This window comes from Ranitomeya imitator, chromosome 4, assembly GCF_032444005.1.
Source record: "Ranitomeya imitator isolate aRanImi1 chromosome 4, aRanImi1.pri, whole genome shotgun sequence".
NCBI lineage: Eukaryota > Metazoa > Chordata > Amphibia > Anura > Dendrobatidae > Ranitomeya > Ranitomeya imitator.
In genome coordinates, this window is record NC_091285.1 from 204,223,251 (window position 1) to 204,244,779 (window position 21,529).

Sequence of the window (21,529 nt, forward strand, 5' to 3'; positions counted from 1 at the left end):
GGGCTCCACCCATTCCAGGGTGGGGTCGTTTCTGGCCGCTCCACCCATTCTCTAGCAATCTGTGGGAAAGGGCCAGTACTCCTCTTCTTCAGACACTCCCACCAGGGGCGGATGCCATAGTTAGACCGCCGACTCTGCCAGGAACTTTTTTGCGCCACTTCTAGGTCAAGATGCCCACGAGGGGCGGAATCAAGGTTGTTGTTCTCCATTTTGGGACCATTTTCCACCATCTTAAGAATCACCATCTTGAATTGAGTCACAATCAGTCCATTAGTCAATTCAGCAATTTCTCCATCTCTCTTGTTCAATTGCACATCAATTTCTTCACTTTTCACGGCATCACAATTCTTACTATTCCTGGTTACATGTGAGTAATCAGCATCTTCTCTTGTCACATCAATAAAATCTCTTACAGCATTTCCTCGCTGCACGGTTTCGTCATCCTGCCAACTACGCCAAATGTAAGGGGCTGGACCAGGGCAGTATTCATGGCCGAGCATTCCGGTGTATCTGTGCCCTGATCTCCCAATATATGAAAACATTGTCCATTACTTTGTGTACCTGTGGCTTCACTCTCTGCACCGCCAGGGTCACCTCTGTTTCGCTGTAGGTTCCCATCAGTCGTTGCAATAAAGATTGAGACACAGTCCATTTCAACTTACAAATAAACAACTTAATTGTTAGCTTTAGGCAGCAAATCCAGATTCATCACAGCATTTACAACAGGATCCACAATACACATCTCTTCTTCTTTCCCTGTATCTCCTTTCATGTCTTACAGCACACACCAGGGTTGGACCGTGCCGCACGGTTCCTCAGGGTCCTCCCATTTCAGCTCTGCTACAGTTAAGCCTTCCTTAGTCTGTTTTGCCCCAGACAAGTGAATCTCCATCTCTGAAGCTAGTTGCCACCTGGCAAGTGACCTGCCCTTCAGTATTGTGCTTTATGATGACCCAGCATTCTCCTATTCCAAGCTCACTACTTCTGGGAGCTGCCCCAGCCACCGTTTTGTCCCGGTACTGGGGACATCTGCCCAAGCTATAAGCTGCCACATTTCAGGGCTACTTGTGCCAGCGTACTGTCTTCTTTCCCACTGCTGTACTGGCCTCTGCTGTTCCGGCCTGATGCTGAGAATGGCTGGGCTCACTTCTCTTAATCAAACAATGTTGCGTGTTAGCTGCTTATGTCCTGGGCACTTAAGCCCGTGTGGACTGTCAGCGCCCTGGCCCTTCTGAACTAAATCAGGAAATGCTCCTATTCTAGCTGCAGCTGACACCTCCTACATTAACTAGTTCCTAACCGTGTGAAACTCCATATATTACTATATACACTATTCCAAGGTACTCCATCTAATGGGCAAACTTCAATACTACACTTTCCCTATGTAATAAGTACAAGCAGTATATATATATAAATATATATAGATATATATGTAACATAGCAGCATTAATTACTATATCACCGGAGAAGGGGGTGAAATATTATATGCACTGCCACATACCCTACATTGGCAAAATTTGAATTTGTCTATTTGTGCACATTTTCTGGGGAAATTAATTTCACAGGAAAGTTAATCTCCATGAATTTAATTTATGTTATTATGATCTGATAATAAACGTAATCCTTCTATATTATTGCAAAACACTCTTTTCCGGTGATTCCTTTGTATCTCCGTTCATACTGCACCCACATACACAAATGATACATAGTTTGAGATGTAAACTTGCCCCCTTCAGCAAGAAAATAGCCAAACAAACCACACATCCACGATTTTATCACAAAATACATTCTAAAGGGAACCTGTCACCCCGTTTTTTCAGATTGAGATATAAATACTGTTAAATAGGGCCTGCGCTGTGCGTTACTATAGTGTATGTAGTGTACCCTGATTCCCCACCTATGCTGAGAAATACATTACCAAAGTCGCCGTTTTCGCCTGTCAATCAGGCTGGTCAGGTCGGGTGGGCGTGGTGACATCGCTCTTTTCTTCCCCAGCTTTCCGTTGGTGGCGTAGTGGTGTGCGCATGTCGCAGTGACGAATCCACTGCGCGCACGTGAAGAAGCAGCGCACGATCTGCGCTATTACCCCCTGTCATCGGTGGGGGCGGCCATCTTCCTGGGGCCGCGCGTGCGCAGATGGAGTGCTCTGCTGCACGGGGCTTCAGGAAAATGGCCGCGGGATGCCGCGCGTGCGCAGAACAGATCGCGGTGGCCATTTTCCCAAAGCCGAGTTTGCATCTTCACGTGCGCGCAGTGGATTCGTCACTGCGACATGCGCACACCACTACGCCACCAACGGAAAGCTGGGGAAGAAAAGAGCGATGTCACCACGCCCACCCGACCTGACCAGCCTGATTGACAGGCGAAAACGGCGACTTTGGTAATGTATTTCTCAGCATAGGTGGGGAATCAGGGTACACTACATACACTATAGTAACGCACAGCGCAGGCCCTATTTAACAGTATTTATATCTCAATCTGAAAAAACGGGGTGACAGGTTCCCTTTAAACATTAATTTTCATAAAACTGCAGTAAGAAAAAATGACCTGCAGATGGCACCAAACTACCCCAAAACATACTAATACAAAGCTGAAACAAATCCTAACATTTGCCTTGGGGGCTTTCCAGATTGCCGAACTCCTTGCCCAGCCAATTTCAGGCAGGTACATATAAAATATTTGCTACATATGTGGAAGTAGAATAAAAGTAAAACTTTACCTGTTTAAGACTTCAGCTTTACCTGTTTAAGACTTCAGTTTTAACTGAAGATATAAATGAGTGCAGCATAAAAGGGACCGGACAGGTTCTGAACCATCAGATTTTCCGTATTATTGGACAGTCCTTGAAAAGTCTATGTTCCTTCTAAGGTTACAGCTTATAAGAGACCTGGAGTCACCTCTGATTCCAAGTAAAAAACTGCAGCGTTGACATAACTCAGACTGTACATTGTTTCCCGATGGAAGAGATCGGTACAAACAACCTTGCAAAAATTGAAAAAAAAAATCCAACCGTAGGGGGAAAAAAAGGTAAAATAATCTGCAGATATTACTTTTTTTTTTAAAGGGATATTCCCAATTATTATACAATGGTGTAAATACGCTCAGTTATGGGGTCAATTCTCCATCATTTTTACTGTCAAAATGGCACTGCTGTACAGGGAGCTGCTCCATTTACATACATAGGGTTGTACTGCACTTCCCTACACTGCAGATAGATGTCAGTGCTGCTGTGGAGGGGAAAAAATGCTGCTGCCCCTGTTCTTTTGCAAGGTCCTGACAATCAGACCCCTTCTGATCAGTAAGTAAAATACCATTATGGGTAATGTTGGGGGATCTTATTTAGGCTGGAGTCACACACAAAGTATAAAAAATTGGTCCGTTTTACATGAAAGAGAATCACAGAAATGTGAAGTGCGAGGATGCAATTTTCTCGCATGTAAGCATCCGTGTTACATCCGTGTGACATCCGTTTGGTGAGATTTTCTCTCCGGCTTGCAAAATGGACATATATGGATCCATGGGTGTCACGATTCCCCTGACCGCTGTCACCAATTGGTCAGGATTCCCACCGTGACCGTCACCCCTACGTCACGGATTGAGGTGACTTTAGGCCAACAGACGGCTATCACATGTGCAGGGGGGATTATCTTAGTTATCCCTCCACTCCACGATGTGATGAAAAACCACACACAAGGCTATTGACCTCTTAGTTTACAGCAGGGGCTTATTCTAGGTATCCCACTGCTTTTCTATATACCACGAACTGCAGGGATTTATGTATATCCCACTTACAGTACCACTTAACACTTGCAGCTCTCTGGCGCCCCCTTACTCTCAGGTCAGATTAGGTACTGCACCCTGGGTAAGTAGTCGCCAGAAAGGCTGCCTGCTATGTACTGGCTATTGGGCACGCTGCAGCGACACGATAACTACTCCCACTCAGGCAGGAACAATAATTAGCAACGCCGCAGTCGCTTCAGCATAACCCCAAAAGTCAGCACACTCTCGCTGCCACCAGCTTCGATTAAACGGGTCCGAAGCTAACCCAACACAACAGTAGCGTATTTTCCCTTCAAGAGACTTAGGGTACGGTTTAGAACAGGAGAAAGAACTGGTATTAAATAATATACCCCATCAAAAGTTTCAGGCAGTGCTTTATCAAAAATATTTTATAAAGAAGTTACAAATGAGACAATTGCAAATATGTACAAGGGTAATTATAACATAAAGGGAATAAAGGAGAAAAGATAACACTTACATGTTCAAAGAATGGCAGGCAACCATACGTCCCAGCTCATTTGGACGTGCTGCTGGCTTCAGGAGCAGACAAGAAGTCAGGAAGCAATCTGAGCTGGGGAAGCTGTTATGATTAGGTAATTCAGTACCACAATGGACATAGAAGTCAGAGCACATACAGTGACCTGACAATAACCCAAAAACATAGAACGAGCTCTGAGACGTGGGAACTCTGCTGACCGCAATCCCTAATCCTCTCCAACCACACTAGAGGCAGCCGTGGATTGCGCCTAACGCTCCCTATGCAACTCGGCACAGCCTGAGAAACTAACTAGCCTGAAGATAGAAAATAAGCCTACCTTGCCTCAGAGAAATACCCCAAAGGAAAAGGCAGCCCCCACATATAATGACTGTGAGTTAAGATGAAAAGACAAACGTAGAGATGAAATAGATTTAGCAAAGTGAGGCCCGACTTTCTGAACAGAGCGAGTATAGGAAAGGTAACTTTGCGGTCAACACAAAACCCTACAAAAAAACACGCAAAGGGGGCAAAAAGACCCTCCGTACCGACTAACGGCACGGAGGTACACCCTCTGCGTCCCAGAGCTTCCAGCAAGCAAGAAAAACCAAATAAACAAGCTGGACAGAAAAAACAACAAACAAAAATAACACAAGAGCAACTTAGCTATGCAGAGCAGCAGGCCACAGGAACGATCCAGGAGGAAGCAAGTCCAATACTAGAACATTGACTGGAGGCCAGGATCAAAGCACTAGGTGGAGTTAAATAGAGCAGCACCTAACGACTTCACCACATCACCTGAGGAAGGAAACTCAGAAGCCGCAGTACCACTCTCCTCCACCAACGGAAGCTCATAGAGAGAATCAGCCGAAGTACCACTTGTGACCACAGGAGGGAGCTCTGCCACAGAATTCACAACAGGAAGCCTGCCACAAACTTAATACCTTAAGGCTGTAACATCACAGAAAGGCTGGCTTATCCAGACCCTCCTCTCTCTACATTCTGAGTAAACTTTAAACTATTTTCTCTAATTTCTATAACTTCACTACAAAACACGTTATAGTTCTAACAAACCCATCAATCATCTCGGATTAACGTGAGCATTCTAATGAGGTCAAATATGTCCTATCTGGGATACATATTTACAGAGAAAACCCTACTTCTTTACCAGACGGAGTTAGAAGCCCGAGTTTCAAGGGATGGGTACATACACCGAGTGGTAATACGAATATATATTTTCGTGTTCTTACCGTAAACATGGTGCATAATATCATATAAAAACCAAACAAAGAATCTTTCATGAATTTTGGAGCCACTTTTCCAGTTCCAACTAGTGCAGGTGGGAGGGGCGAGGGACTTTCCTCCGAGCCTGGAATTTATGACCCCAGAGCAATAAAACCCCCTTCTAGCATACAGTCCGTAGCCCAGAGAGAAACAAGGAGAGTCAGCTAGTGAAGGGGGATAGAGGGGTTTAGCCCACCTCATGAGCTGAAGAGCAACTAAACTTATATGATATTTCATACCATATCGTGACACCTTCCCCTTTTGGTGTGCGCTAGGGAGGCAGTACCCCACGGTATGCCTTCATGGGCACCTCAGTAGGTTCACCCTGGCGGGAGAGTCCATCTGCATTCCCATGCTCTTTGCCCGTTTTGTGTTCAATGGTGAAGTCAAACTGCTGAAGGGCAAGGCTCCAACGTAGCAACCTGCCGTTGGTTCCACACATGGCGTTTAGCCAGCGCAGAGGGTTGTGGTCGGTCACCACAGTGAAGGGGCGACCGTACAAGTAGTGCTGCAAGCGCTGCAGGGCCCAGACTATGGCCAGGCACTCCTTCTCGATTGTGGAGTAGGCCACTTCCCTCGGCAAAAGTTTCCGGCTCAGGTATAACACGGGGTGCTCTTGGTCCTCCGAGTCAACCTGGCTGAGCACAGCACCAAGGCCAAACTCGCTGGCGTCGGTCTGCACCAAGTACGGTTGACTGCTGTCGACTGCTTTCAACACAGGGGCGTTGCACAGTGCGGTTTTCAACGCCTGGAAGGCCCCCTCACAGCCATCTGTCCAGTTGACGATGTGGGGTAGCTTCTTCTTGGTGAGGTCCATCAGAGGTTTTGCCAGGCTACTATAGTGCTGTACGAAGCGCCTATAGTACCCTGCAGTGCCCAAGAAGGACATCACCTGTTTCTTGGTCACGGGAGTGGGCCAGTTCACGATCACTCCCACTTTGTCAGGCTCTGGCTTCAGGGTGTTCCCGCCTACCCGGTGCCCCAGGTAGTGAACCTCCCTCATGCCCATCTGACACTTTCCCGGCTTGATAGTCAGTCCTGCTTGGTGAATTCGCCTGAGCACCTCCTCGAGATGCTGCAGGTGTTCCTCCCAGGAGGAACTGAAGATGGCAATGTCATCCAAGTACGCCACGGCGTACTTCTCCAGTCCCTAAAGCAGGAGGTTGACCATGCGCTGGAAAGTGGCAGGGGCATTCTTCATGCCGAAGGGCATGACCGTGGACTCGTACAGTCCAAAGGGTGTGATAAAGGCAGACTTCTCCTGCGCCTCGGGGCTCAGGGGAATCTGCCAGTATCCTCGACTCAGATCCATTATTGTTAGGTAATCTGCGCCAGCTAACTTCTCAAGCAGCTCCTCGATGCGCGGCATTGGGTGCGCATCCGAGGCTGTGATGGCATTGAGCCCCCTGTAGTCCACGCAGAACCGGGTGGTCCGGTCCTTCTTTGGCACGAGAACTACAGGTGATGCCCACGCGCTCTTTGACCATCGAATCACCCCCAGCTGTAACATCTCATCGATCTCTTGGCGCATAATCTGCTGCACCTGGTCAGAGATTCGATAGGGTGTTCACCGTAGTGGGGCGTGATTCCCGGTGTCCACCTCGTGGACGGCTAACTCAGTCCTCCCAGGTCGGTTGGAGAACACGACCCAGAAGGGTTCCAGTGTGGTTTGCAACTGCAACTGCTGGGGTTCAGTTAACGAGGCGCTTACCTCCACGTCCTCGATGGACCTATTGGCCTTGGCTTGGGCCAGCATATCCAGGAGAGTGTCTTCCTCACCGTCTTCGGGCAAGCTGCAGACCGGTAGGACGAAAGGTTCACGTTCGTGATGAGCCTTCATCATGTTGACGTGAAAGGCCTTTCGCCTACCCCGAGCGTGGTCAAGCGTGACCACATAAGTGACCGGGTTGAGCTGTTGGTGGACGACGTACGGGCCCTCCCAGGCTGCCTGAAGCTTATCTGTTGGTACGGGGACCACCACCCACACCTTTTGACCCACGTGGTAGGTCCGCTCCCGGGCGTTCTGGTCGTACCTGTGCTTCTGGTCAGCCTGAGCCTGCGTCATGTTGTCATGCACCAACTGCGTCAAGGTCTGCATCTTGTCACGGAAGCGCATGACATACTCCACTATGGACACTTCAGAAGGGTTCGGCTCCTCTTCCCAGGATTCTCTTACCAACCCAAGGGGTCCCCGGACTCGCCTGCCGTACAGGAGCTCGAAGGGGGAGAACCCCGTCGAGGCCTGCGGAAGCTCTCGGTAAGCGAACAGCAGGTGTGGGAGGTACCGCTCCCAGTCGCGCCCTTGAGTCTCAACCAGCATGCGTAGCATCTGTTTGAGGGTACCATTGAAGCGTTCACACAAGCCATTGGTCTGTGGGTGATACGCACTCGATACCAGGTGCTTCACCTGCATTCTCCTACAGAGAGCCTCCATTAGGCGAGACATAAATTGGGTCCCTTGATCAGTAAGCATTTCCCTGGGAAATCCTACACGTGAAAAGACGGCCAACAGGGCATCCGCCACCTTATCTGCCCTAGTTGACGACAGAGCTACTGCCTCTGGGTACCGGGTAGCGTAGTCTACCACAGTAAGGATGTATTGCTTTCCAGAGCTGCTGGGGACTGCCAGCGGGCCCACAATGTCCACCGCGATCCTCTGGAAAGGCTCTTCTATTACTGGCAAAGGGATCAGGGGAGCCTTAAGAGCAGGCCCCGCGTTCCCCACTCTTTGACAAGTGATACAGGAGCGGCAGTAGTTTGACACATCTGTCCCCATCTTAGGCCAATAGAAGTGTTGAGACAGCCGGGCCTTAGTTTTGCTGATCCCAAAGTGTCCAGCTAGCGGGATCTCATGGGCAATCCGCAACAACTCACCCCGGAATTGCTGCGGGACGACCAGCTGTCTTTCCCTCAACCACTCCTTTTGTGATTCTCCGGGTACTGTCTCCCGGTATAACCTTCCTCGTTCCCAGAACACCTTCTCCTTATCAGCCTCAGAGAAGTGCGTCCCGGCAAGTTGTCTCAAACTCTCTAGGCTCGCATTTGTGTGCAGAGCGGCCTGAAACTCCTGGCTAGGGGAAGCCAAAAGCGATGTCAGGGTCCCTTCCCCACGGGAACCCTCTTGGACCTGCTCTGGGTCCACCTCTGGTTCAGTCACAGTGATGACTGAGGAGGGTCCGGAAGGCAGACAGTTATCTGCGTTCCGGGCACTCTGACTGCGGGTGATAGCAGCTACGTAGGCTGTCTCCCCGGGGGTTTCTACAGGCCCATCAGCCGGCACTGCTATGGGCTCTACCTCCCCATCCACCCCCAACACTTCAGGGGCAGTGCTACTTATGGGCCCGTTACCTTCCTCGGTGGCACTGGTCATTTTCATGGCGTCACCTTCCTTACGGTTCCCATGCATCTCCCTATTTCCTGTAGCACCGACACTTGCCCCTGTTTAGGGGTTCCTCAGCCATCTCACTCCGCAGAGCGACGTGGCTGGGCACGCCTGTACCTATGGACACATTAACCTTCACAGAAAAATCATTATCAGGTTCAGCTGGCACAGGTACAACATTTTCACCATCAGTCCTAGGGAAAAAATGGTTATTAGATGCATCATTACAAGATAAAGCATGGTCAGGTAACACATGCGATCTCCCATCATCATCAGGGTTAACGTTACCCTTATTAGTAGATTGGGGAGGGGTATCAGTGAAGTAGTGGGCAACCAACCTCCCCAAATCAGTCCCCAACAAAACATCAGTGGGCAAATTATCAGACAGCCCCACTTCCTTCACCCCGCTCCCAGCACCCCAATCAATAAAAACCCGGGCCATCGGTAAGGGACAGCTGATGCCCCCAATCCCAGTGACAGTTAGGGTTTTCCCCGGAATGATTTCTTCAGGGGCCGCCAGTTCGGGTCGGATGAGGGTTCGTTCAGCCCCAGTGTCCTTGAGGCCTGTAGCAACATGGCCTCCCACAGTGATGTGCTGTACGTTGTCACACACCCTCCCAACCACACCACCCACCAAAAGAACTGCTGCATTAGGCCCTGGGGCCTTGGCTGGGGGGTTCTTCTGCTTGGCTGGGCAGTAGGTACTGATATGACCAGTCTGATTGCAGTGGTAACACTTGCGAGGTTCGGTGGTAGGTCTGGTGCTGTTGACCACGGGGCCAGGACCTCTGGTGTGTTGGCTGGCAGGGGTACTGGCGTTGGTTGCAGGCTTACCCCCTCTCCAGCTGGTGGTGACTGGCTTCCGCACTTCCGATCTACGATTGGCCTCATAGGCATCGGCAATCTGCGCTGCTTTCGTCACGTCTTTGGGTTCTCTGTCCATCACGAACTGTCGCACCTCAGCTGGGCAAAGATGAAAGAACTGGTCTTTGATCATCAGGTCTCGCAGCTGTGCAAAGGTGGTCACTGACAGTCCTTGGGTCCACTGGTCAAAGTGGGTCCCCAGTCCATGCACCACATCACTGTAACTGTCGTGTGGGCCACGTTGGAGGGTCCGGAACTTTCTACGGTACACCTCGGGTGTAAGCTGGTACTTGGCTATCAGAGCCTGCTTGATGGCTTCATAGTCACCATCTTGTTCTTGAGGGAGGGCAGCAAACGCCTCCAGAGCTTTACCTCTCAGCCCTGGTGTCAGGTATCGTGCCCATTCATCTGTAGGCAGCCCATACTGTCTGCAGGCTTTCTCAAAGGCCCGTAGAAAAGTGTCCAAGTCTCCGTCCTTCTCCATAACAGGGAAGTGATCGGGCCGGGACTTAGGTATCTGAGTGCTGCTGGGCTCACGGCTGGACTGGGACGACCCCTGCATTTGCAGTTGGGCTAACTGCAGCTGGTACTCCCGCTCCGCTTGCCGCTCGGCTCGCTGGGCCTCTCGCTCGGCTCGCTCATGGTATTGCTGAATCAGCTGCCGACGTCCCTCTAGGTCATCTGCGGCGCATTGTTGCAGAGCCAGCTGCAGAAGGAGGTCTGCACCCCGCTGGTTGCCAGTAGGGCCCGTATTCAGTGGTTGGACCTCTGCTGCAGCACCATGTTCGCTTGTGCTGGCTTCTGCGGCCTCTGTGGCCTGGCTTGGTCTGCTTCAAATTGCACCAGTTCAGCGACCATTTGAGTCTTGGTCTTACCCTGGGGGTTCAGGCCATGGCACGTGCATATCCCAGCAAGAAAGTCCTTCTTCTGGTGGTTGTACCAGGCTTCCCCTTTCGCAGCCATGTTTGCCAAATAAAAGATAGGATAGAAAAACAAAGAGAAAGGGAAGGGATAATTACCCGTACACAATTGTCTCAAGACTAATAAAACACTGAGTTCGTTCTCCAAACTTATTTGCGCAGAGTCCTCACAAGAACTTTCTGCAAGTTTTTAGTGAGAGGAATGATTGCTCAAACCAAATCACTAATGCTCTAAGATATCCCACCGCTGCCACCAAATGTCACGATTCCCCTGACCGCTGTCACCAATTGGTCAGGATTCCCACCGTGACCGTCACCCCTACGTCACGGATTGAGGTGACTTTAGGCCAACAGACGGCTATCACATGTGCAGGGGGCTTATCATAGTTATCCCTCCACTCCACGATGTGATGAAAAACCACACACAAGGCTATTGACCTCTTAGTTTACAGCAGGGGCTTATTTTAGGTATCCCACTGCTTTTCTATATACCACGAACTGCAGGGATTTATGTATATCCCACTTACAGTACCACTTAGCACTTGCAGCTCTCTGGCGCCCCCTTACTCTCAGGTCAGATTAGGTACTGCACCCTGGGTAAGCAGTCGCCAGAAAGGCTGCCTGCTATGTACTGGCTATTGGGCACGCTGCAGCGACGCGATAACTACTCCCACTCAGGCAGGAACAATAATTAGCAACGCCGCAGTCGCTTCAGCATAACCCCAAAAGTCAGCACACTCTCGCTGCCACCAGCTTCGATTAAACGGGTCCGAAGCTAACCCAACACAACAGTAGCGTATTTTCCCTTCAAGAGACTTAGGGTACGGTTTAGAACAGGAGAAAGAACTGGTATTAAATAATATACCCCATCAAAAGTTTCAGGCAGTGCTTTATCAAAAATATTTTATAAAGAAGTTACAAATGAGACAATTGCAAATATGTACAAGGGTAATTATAACATAAAGGGAATAAAGGAGAAAAGATAACACTTACATGTTCAAAGAATGGCAGGCAACCATACGTCCCAGCTCATTTGGACGTGCTGCTGGCTTCAGGAGCAGACAAGAAGTCAGGAAGCAATCTGAGCTGGGGAAGCCTGCCACAAACTTAATACCTTAAGGCTGTAACATCACAGAAAGGCTGGCTTATCCAGACCCTCCTCTCTCTACATTCTGAGTAAACTTTAAACTATTTTCTCTAATTTCTATAACTTCACTACAAAACACGTCATAGTTCTAACAAACCCATCAATCATCTCGGATTAACATGAGCATTCTAATGAGGTCAAATATGTCCTATCTGGGATACATATTTACAGAGAAAACCCTACTTCTTTTCCAGACGGAGTTAGAAGCCCGAGTTTCAAGGGATGGGTACATACACCGAGTGGGAATACGAATATATATTTTCGTGTTCTTACCGTAAACATGGTGCATAATATCGTATAAAAACCAAACAAAGAATCTTTCATGAATTTTGGAGCCACCTTTCCAGTTCCAACTAGTGCAGGTGGGAGGGGCGAGGGACTTTCCTCCGAGCCTGGAATTTATGACCCCAGGGCAATAAAACTCCCTTCTAGCATACAGTCCGTAGCCCAGAGAGAAACAAGGAGAGTCAGCTAGTGAAGGGGGGGGGGTTTAGCCCACCTCATGAGCTGAAGAGCAACTAAACTTATATGATATTTCATACCATATCGTGACAATGGGCAAAATATTAATGAAATCTGATATATATATATACACTAGATGGTGGCCCGATTCTAACACATCGGGTATTCTAGAATATGCATGTCCACGTAGTATATTGCACAGCCCCCATAGTATATTGCCCTGCCACATAGTATATTGCCCAGTCACGTACTATATTGCCCAGTCACGTACTATATTGCCCAGTCACGTAGTATATTGCCCAGCCACGTAGTATATTGCCCAGCTACGTAGTATATTGCCCAGCCACGTAGTATATTGCCCAGTCACGTACTATATTGCCCAGTCGCGTGGTATATTGCCCAGCCACGTAGTATATTGCCCAGTCACGTAGTATATTGCCCAGTCACGTACTATATTGCCCAGTCACGTGGTATATTGCCCAGCCATGTAGTATATTGCCCAGCCACGTAGTATATTGCCCAGTCACGTACTATATTGCCCAGTCACGTAGTGTATTGCCCAGTCACGTAGTATATTGCCCAGCCACGTAGTATATTGCCCAGCTACGTAGTATATTGCTCAGTCACGTAGTATATTGCCCAGTCACGTAGTATATTGCCCAGCTACGTAGTATATTGCCCAGTCACGTAGTATATTGCCCAGCCACGTAGTATATTGCCCAGCCACGTATATTGCCCAGTCACATAGTATATTGCCCAGTCACGTAGTATATTGCCCAGCCACGTAGTATATTGCCCAGCTACAAAGTATATTGCCCAGTCACGTAGTATATTGCCCAGTCACGTAGTATATTGCCCAGCCACGTAGTATATTGCCGTCACATAGTATATTGCCCAGTCACGTAGTATATTGCCCAGCTACGTAGTATATTGCCCAGTCACGTAGTATATTGAGTATATTGCCCAGTCACGTAGTATATTGCCCAGCCACGTAGTATATTGCCCAGCCACGTAGTATATTGCCCAGCCACGTAGTATATTGCCCAGCTATGTAGTATATTGCCCAGTCACGTAGTATATTGCCCAGTCACGTAGTATATTGCCCAGTCACGTAGTATATTGCCCAGCCATGTAGTATATTGCCCAGTCACGTAGTATATTGCCCAGTCACATATTATATTGCCCAGCCACGTAGTATATTGCCCAGCCACGTAGTATATTGCCCAGTCACAAAAAATATTGCCCAGCCACGCAGTATATTGTCCAGTCACGTAGTATATTGCCCAGTCACGTAGTATATTGCCCAGTCACGTAGTATATTGCATCTCATTAAATAAATTACATTTGACCAGTTTGATTTTCCTGAAATTGCCTGCGCCCCCCACAACCAACGTGCGAAAATTTCACGGGCCAACTAGTATGTAAAAAAAAAAATTATCGTTACCGTATGGCTCACCTCTCCGGACTCTCTGCTCCTACCAATCACCCATCGAGGCCTACATACATCTTTTTATCACCATCATGAGCACTGAATCCCAGCTCTTATGAGGCCAAGAAGAGTTCTGTGCAGACGCATGTGTAATGTTATGATGTCACAGTGTGCTTCGTGACCTTGCTCGTGCTTACTTTGGTAAGATGATGTGGCTAGGACCAGATGGGTGACATTGAGGAGCAGTGGGGTCACAGAGGTTAGTGTTAAGGTGAGTAAGTGGTTTTTTTTTACCTTTTGATAGCCAATTAGGGTTTAGAAAAATAGTGCCCATTCCTCATTTTGTCAAATATGAAATTTTGTAATATTCAAGTAGAAATTAATTCCACTCAAATATATTCTCTCTTCTTTAAAGGGAACCTGTCACCTGAATTTGGCGGGACCAGTTTTGGGTCATATGGGCGGAGTTTTCGGGTGTTTGATTCACCCTTTCCTGCATACTGGCCGAAATATTGGATTGAAGTTCATTCTCTGTGTTCCATAGTACACGCCTGCGCAAGGTAAGATTACTTTGTGCAGGCGTGTACTACGGAGGACAGAGAATGAACTTCAATCCAATATTTCGGCCAGTATGCAGCCAGCAGGTAAGGAAAGGGTGAATCAAACACCCGAAAACTCCGCCCATATGACCCAAAACCAGTCCCGCCAAATTCAGGTGACAGGTTCCCTTTAATAAATATTCCTCATTTAGTCTTCGTAAAAAATGTAGAAGAGTATGCTCATCAAGGAAGAGAAAATCGGTGTAACGTAAGGACAACTGATTTATTAAAACATCCATACATCTACATGATTCAGCTCTTCAGTAGATTTGGATTTCATAATTAGAAACATTATTAACTCAAATAAGAAAAGGGTTTAACTGAGTTAAAGCTTGTTTCTTGCCAGATTTAAAAAGCATTTTCTGCACACGTAACAAATAAGATGTCCAATGAGAGGACATTAAGGGCCCCCTAAAATGAATTTATCTCTACATTCTGTGTATTCTTGGAATGTAAATTAGCATTAAAATTCAGGAGCTTAAAAATTGCACATAAATAATTCCAAATGAATGATGCAGACACTTCATTCCTTTATTCCAGCTTATTAGCATAGACAAAAAATGTGCTCCTGACATGTCACTTGAAATATGTAGACTGCAAATTGAGGGCTTACTACGTTATACTGCTCTGCTGGAATTTGAGGGGCCTGCCAGCATATCAGCTCCCTAAGGAATATTACAAAAATTGAAATAACATTTGGGATAGTAGTGTAGAGTGGTTTGAGTTGTCTGTGTCCTATAATCAAGTATTAAATGCTTTTGAATGAATATGATTTATTTTACCAAAATATTTTGCTTAAATTTTATTTTTTTAGTATCCCTAGGGGCTAATTTATACTACATTATAGTGGACGTATTTTCACGTCAGCATTATACAGTATCTGGAAATTCCAACTGCGGTCCATACTAACAGCCTCATATATTTTCTGTTTTATGAAGTTGTTATTTTGCTGGTGGATCCTTCAAAAAAGAAAATACAGACCCTTAATGGTGTTGTGAATTAGCACAAGGAGCTAAATAGTTAGCTGTGGCTGGAGATTGGCTGGGATTTGTCCATTCTGCGCACAAGTGAAAAAAGGCACAGAGCATGACAATATTGGAGGTTAAGGCTACAGATGAGTATAGATTGAGTATTCAGAATGTTTTCTCAGGTCAATGGAAAAAGGGATGTTTATAAGGTTATACGATATTGATGGCCTATATAGATCATCAATACAGTTGTGCTCAAATGTTTAGATACCCCGGCAGAATTTTTGCTTTCTTGGCCTTTTTTCAGAGAATATGACTAACACCAAAACTTTTTCTCCACTCATAGTTAGTGGTTGGGTGAAGCCATTTATTGTCAAACTATTATGTTTATTGTGTTTTTTTTTATCTAAGTGGTGAAAAAAAATCCAAACTTTGTAAAAAAAAAATTGTGCTATTTTCTGATACCCATAGCGTCTCCATTTTTTGTGATCTCGGGTCGGGTGAGGGCTTATTTTTTGAGTGCCGCACTGACGTTTTCAATGATACCATTTTGGTGCAGATACGATCTTTTGATTGCCCGTTATTGTATTCTAATGCAATGTCGTGGTGACCAAAAAAATGTAATACTGGCGTTTTGGCTACGCTGTGTAGGGATCAAGTTAATCCTTTTTTTATTGATTGGGTGACTTGAACTTTTAAATTTATTTTTTTAATATTTTTAAAAACTTTTTTTTAACTTTTGACATGCTTCCGTAGTCTCCATGGGAGACTAGAAGCTGCCATAACCCGATTGGCTCTGCTACATACAGGTGATAATCAAATCACCTGTATGTAGCAGAATTACTTATTTGCTATGAGCGCCGACCACTGGGTGGTGCTCACAGCAAGACGGCAGTGACAACCATAGAGGTCTGCAGGAGACCTCTGGTTGTCATGGCAACCTATCGGTGACCCGCAATCACTTGACGGGGGTCACCGATGGCCGGACTTCCAGTGCGATTGCCGGACGTGCATGTTAAATGCTGCTGTCAGAATTTGACAGTAGCATTTAATGGGCTAATAGCTACGAGTAGGTCGCGATTCCACCTGCGGCTGTTCCGGGCACATGTCATCTGTTCAAAACAGCTGACATGTGCCGGAAAGATGTTGGCTCATCGCCGGAGCCCACATCAAAGTTAGGGTGTCCGACATTGACGAACTATTATGCCTGATGTCAGAAAGGGGTTAAAGAGTAATAGCCATAGTTTAGGTGGCTGAAAGCAACCTATTTCATTTTGAACTTTGGTGACATTTAGAGTTTGAATTATTTAATTATCATTTTAAAAAGTGTGTGTAAGAGGAAGCAGTGATGCCCTTGAAGACCCCTTACAGGATATAACCATAATGAGGAAAGACTGCTATCTGCTGGCTGGGCGCAATCAGATGGAACCAATTTGTACTGGAAGAATTGCAAGGGGAGAGGCTTCATGTGCTGGACCTGGTCAGGTGACTCACAGGACAGGGTTGCAGGAAATAAAAGCCCTGCATGCCAAACTGCAAGGAGATTTGGTACAGAGAGTGAAGCGCAGACACGGACCTGGGTGGGGCTGAGGCCTTTCTCACAGGCATCAGCGGAAAGTCTGCGTCTGAGCTTTAGACTATGTCTGGGAAGAACCAGAATTCCGACTGCGCCGGTCAAGACCAGGACCTGCGCCCTACGCCAGTTAAGACTCAGAGACAAGATGTCGCCTGTCAAGAGCCGAGCCTCGGTGCTTTCTGCTTCAGGACCAGATGTTTGCCGATAGTCAAGCAGCAAAGATCCATAAGGAGATGGTGACTAGAGAGGCACGCTTGTGATTGCAAAGGGACATAACAAGTGAGCAGGGCCTTCTCCATTACAGTTTTAACACACGGTGCAGGGGCCGGCTATGCTCAGGACAACAGGTTGGGAGGGGGCCGATTAGTATGTAGGAGGCTCAACGCGATTTAATAGACTTCATCAGAAAGACTTGCAGTCTAGCGGGAAAACCCGGTGACCCTGCTAGAGCCAGAGTTAAAGAGAGAACTTGTGTGGTAACTCCCAGGCATACCACCTTCGGGAAGAGGACGTTATTATATAGTGAAGAACTTTAGTTGCTATTTCACTCCTATCTTTATTTGGTTTATTGTTGCTTGCCTTGTTATTATCACCAACTGTTTAGAATTGCTATAAATTACTATTGTATTTAAACACAAATATTTTGTTCACCGACTGTTCCTCCTTTGCATTATCTGTGTGGTGCATCCAGACACCTGCATTACATGTACATAAAAAAAATGCATCTTTCCTTGTTGATGGCTATGCCAACCAGCAGTGTCAACAAGATTGGGTAGATCCAAACAACTCTATTTAAATCTTTTTATTCACCGTAGTCCATAAATTAGCTAGAACATATTAGCTTAGCAAAGAGTAGTCATGATTACTAGAAGAAATGCAGGTCAGACAAGATTTAACAGAGTAAGAACATAAAATTTTCTAAAATTGCAGTGTTAAAAACCATTAATTGCTATGATGAATCAAGATCTAATGTAGCATCATCAGCCTTAGAAATTGTAAGTAACAATTATTCAGATTGCACTTCAATGGACTACTTCAAAGAGCCAACTGACCAAATGTTCAGAGGGGACAGGGAGTCGGGCTTCCATGGTAGAAGAAAACCACTATTAATACGATGAACATATGGTCTTGGACCAAAAAAACAAGCAGTGGACATCGAACAAGTAGTAATATATTCTTTGATGTACCGGTAAAAAGTCCAAACTTCACAACTTTTTGGTTGTAATCGATGTTTATTAGTTAGATGTAAACAAGATGAACAGATGATTTGCGGATGTGTAGTGCTCACGACAAAGCATGGGGAAGGCTGTGATAATGTGACAGTGCTTTTCTGGTAGCACTGTTGGCAAGTTATAAACAAAAAAGACACACTAAGCCACTATGGCTATCTCAATGCCAATCAATCTTGTGTATTGGGAGTTAGCCCATCATTTGTATTTGAACAGGATACTGATCTAAAACCAAACTCTAGGCAGTTTAAGGGCTACATCACAAAAATGGGAGTGTGGTGGAGTACTGTACCACATTACCAGGCTTCCATTGTCCTCAGACCTAAATTGAATAGAGATGGTTTATCATGAGATAGACTTGAGAGTCAAGTAAAAGCAGCGTGCAAGTGGTCAGAATAAAATAAAATGCTGAAGCTAGTTGGTGGAGTACACATGGGAAAATTGCAACATTTAGGGACACTCCAGAACAGAGCACTACAGAAATCCCATTCTTGGGATCGGTAAGGGGGATCCCCATCCAACAGCCATTATAATCTCTCCTATAGATAGGTCATAACTAGTACTCATGGTACAGCCACTGTAAGGCAAAGGGGGACACTGTGAATTATCTGAAGTGTATATTCTTTTTACATTTGACAGTTTTTGGTCACTACACCATACCATATGTATTAATGCAAAAAAAAAAAAAGAAAAATAAAGAAAATCCCTTCTGTAAGTATGGTATGTTTTGTGTTATGTCCTAACCACTGACTGGTACTGAATATTTGGCATGGTTATATACAAGAAAATGAGATGATCCATTTGTGGGGTAAACTTTTCATACTAAATTTTACAATACTGTGTAGTAAAAGGGAAACAAATAGAAAACATTTAGATTACATAAAACATACAAAATGGCCATTGAAATACTATTGTACAATTTGCTTGGAAATCCCCATTAATTCAGTAATAACATAAAAAATATTCACCTTTGTATCCCTAAAGATATGGTCTCCACGAATCCCAAGAAAAGGATAATGGGGCATAAACTGTAGCACAGGGAAAGCTTTAAAAATGCCATCGATTTCAGTGGACCAATTGCAATGATCTGTAGTTGCTTTCCCCAGCAATTAACATTTCAGCAATCATCTTGACTACACAGGATCCAAAAGTTGAAATGTCTTTGAAAGTTTTCAGAACTAAAAAATCATTGTATACTACAAATATTTCATCTTCTATTTCAGATTAACAGATCTGATTTTCGTCTCGTGCTACAAAAATGTAATATTTCTATGTCAGCAGTAGATTTGGAACACTTACATGCAAGGTATGGATGATCCCATTCAATGCAATATATAGCATATGCATGTGTTTTATATTTGTGTGATGCATTAATAACTACAGGTCTTTTCATGGGTAATAGCCATCTGTATTTTAGGGACATTTAAAGAAGTATAAGTAATAAGCTGTAGTTTACGAGTAGCTGGTTAATCACATATATGGGAGTGTTAATTGGTGTTTCCAAATGTTGCATATTCCGCATTTTACATAGGCAGTAACGAAATATTATACAACCTATCTTTCTTTTGATTGATTTAAGGTTAGAGTTCAATTGGGGAAATATTTTGGTTGTTGATGGCTTTTTAAGTATATGTACTTTGTTACTGCTATGAAATATTTTAAAATCACTAACAAAAATGTAATTAGAAATGTAACAGGACAGTTTATATATGGAATAATGTATCTGAGTCTCAGGAGCCTCATGGCCGTTAGAAGCCCAAGTTACCAATTAGTTGCCTTACAAAGGAAGGGAACTATCTGTAACCCCATCAGATCTCCTGCAGCACAATTGCGGGATACCAATGCTTGTGTCCCAACAACAGACTCCTGACTTGCCATCTTTGAAAACCTCTTAGGTGTTATCTTAATTAACTAGTGGAAACAGCTAATTGCTTGTTTCTTCAAAGACTGTCTTCTTGAATAGTAACCAACAGGTTTTCTGATTACAGGTATGCTTCTTTTTAGGAAAATATGCCCTTCATGGACACAAGCTTCCTTCATAAAGTAATTGCACTCTGACAGAATCTCTTTAATATATATTTTTCTAATTAGATTTAATATAAGAAGAAAATATGGTCTAGTTGACATCATGGTGTTTGTGAATAAACTGAAGAGCAGATCCAGACTCAGCTTCATGAAGAAAATGATGGAACAAGCAGAACAAAGGTCTGGTTAGGTGCACATATCACAAACCTTACCATTTGATGCCAACAAATAGTTTTGTGTCTATTACAATTGTTAATTACTGATAAAATGTCCCATTTTTTCTAAAGATCACGTTAAATGCATATAACATGTAAAAGTGCCTAGAAAAAAAACTATTCCTCTTGAGTCAACTTCTTATTATTTATAGAAAATGTATGGTAAATTTGATGCATCTTTACACTGTCAACAGCAGTTTTACGCCAACTTCTGGTTGGCTTCAGTTAGACCAGTTTTTTCACTCTAAACTTTTGCACATTTTAGGGCTTGCCATTCCTGGTAAGTTACGTTCCCTGTTGGGCAAGGGGTAAAAAGTGTCTAAAAACACTTAAGAAGTACATGCAACCTCATGTATTTGTCCTGTTTGCTTGTTTTCTTTAAAAAAAAATATTTTCCTTGGCACGGCCATAATGGAAACAGAGACTTCCTTCTTGTATTGTCATCATAGATAGAGGCGTAGGATGTGTCCGCTGCATGGTAGCTGCAACAAATGGTAGTCAATTGATAGAGAATTGTTATAGATTATTACAGTCTCCTGTAAATGATGGAACTCCTCTGCCCTGCAGACCAGAGAGAAAGACGGGAGATGTATGCAAAGCTTTATGTGTACTATCTAGACCTCCAGCATTACTTGCTCACCCACCCAGTATGAGATTATTTCTCCCACGCTATCCCAGTTATAAAGCAATGGTGCAGACCTGTTGGGATTGTCCTATCGGCAAATGTGAAAGCTGGAATATTTTCAACAGAGTGATTAACAGGTTTTGCTGAATGAGTTTGCATAGGAGTTTTGTCACTCTACCATAAAGGAATATTCAGGCATACTGCAAATGTTATTAATACGGCAGGAATTTCTTTCATGAAAAATATATATGTAGAAGAAACAATTAACACCTTTAGGACCTTTCTGTTTTAGGCAGAGCAGTAACTTCTGTGGACAATCCAATGGCACCAAAGAAGTTTTATCAGCTGTAGAAGCTGAGTGGCTGCTTTTCCAGTTATGCCAAGGTCCTTTTATTCAGTTACTGGCACAATTCCGGTAAGTGAATTATATCTACAGCTGTATTAGTGTAAACTTGGATCTACTGGAGAAGTGGAAGGTTTATACACTTTAAACAAGATGTAATTCCTTTTCAACCTCAGTATGGAAAGACAAAGTTCTAGCTCATGTAG

General features: G+C 45.1%; 1 long non-coding RNA gene across 1 annotated transcript in view; it reads left to right on the forward strand.

The window, feature by feature from the left end:
* The window catches only part of LOC138674032 (uncharacterized), a 55,484-nt gene extending 34,192 nt beyond the window's left edge, over positions 1 to 21,292 (forward strand). Inside the window, exons 2-4 of the long non-coding RNA XR_011320438.1 lie at positions 19,339 to 19,421; positions 20,207 to 20,320; positions 21,273 to 21,292. This is a non-coding gene — a long non-coding RNA (uncharacterized lncRNA). The remainder of the gene's footprint in view (positions 1 to 19,338; positions 19,422 to 20,206; positions 20,321 to 21,272) is intronic.
* The last annotated feature ends 237 nt before the right edge of the window (positions 21,293 to 21,529 follow it).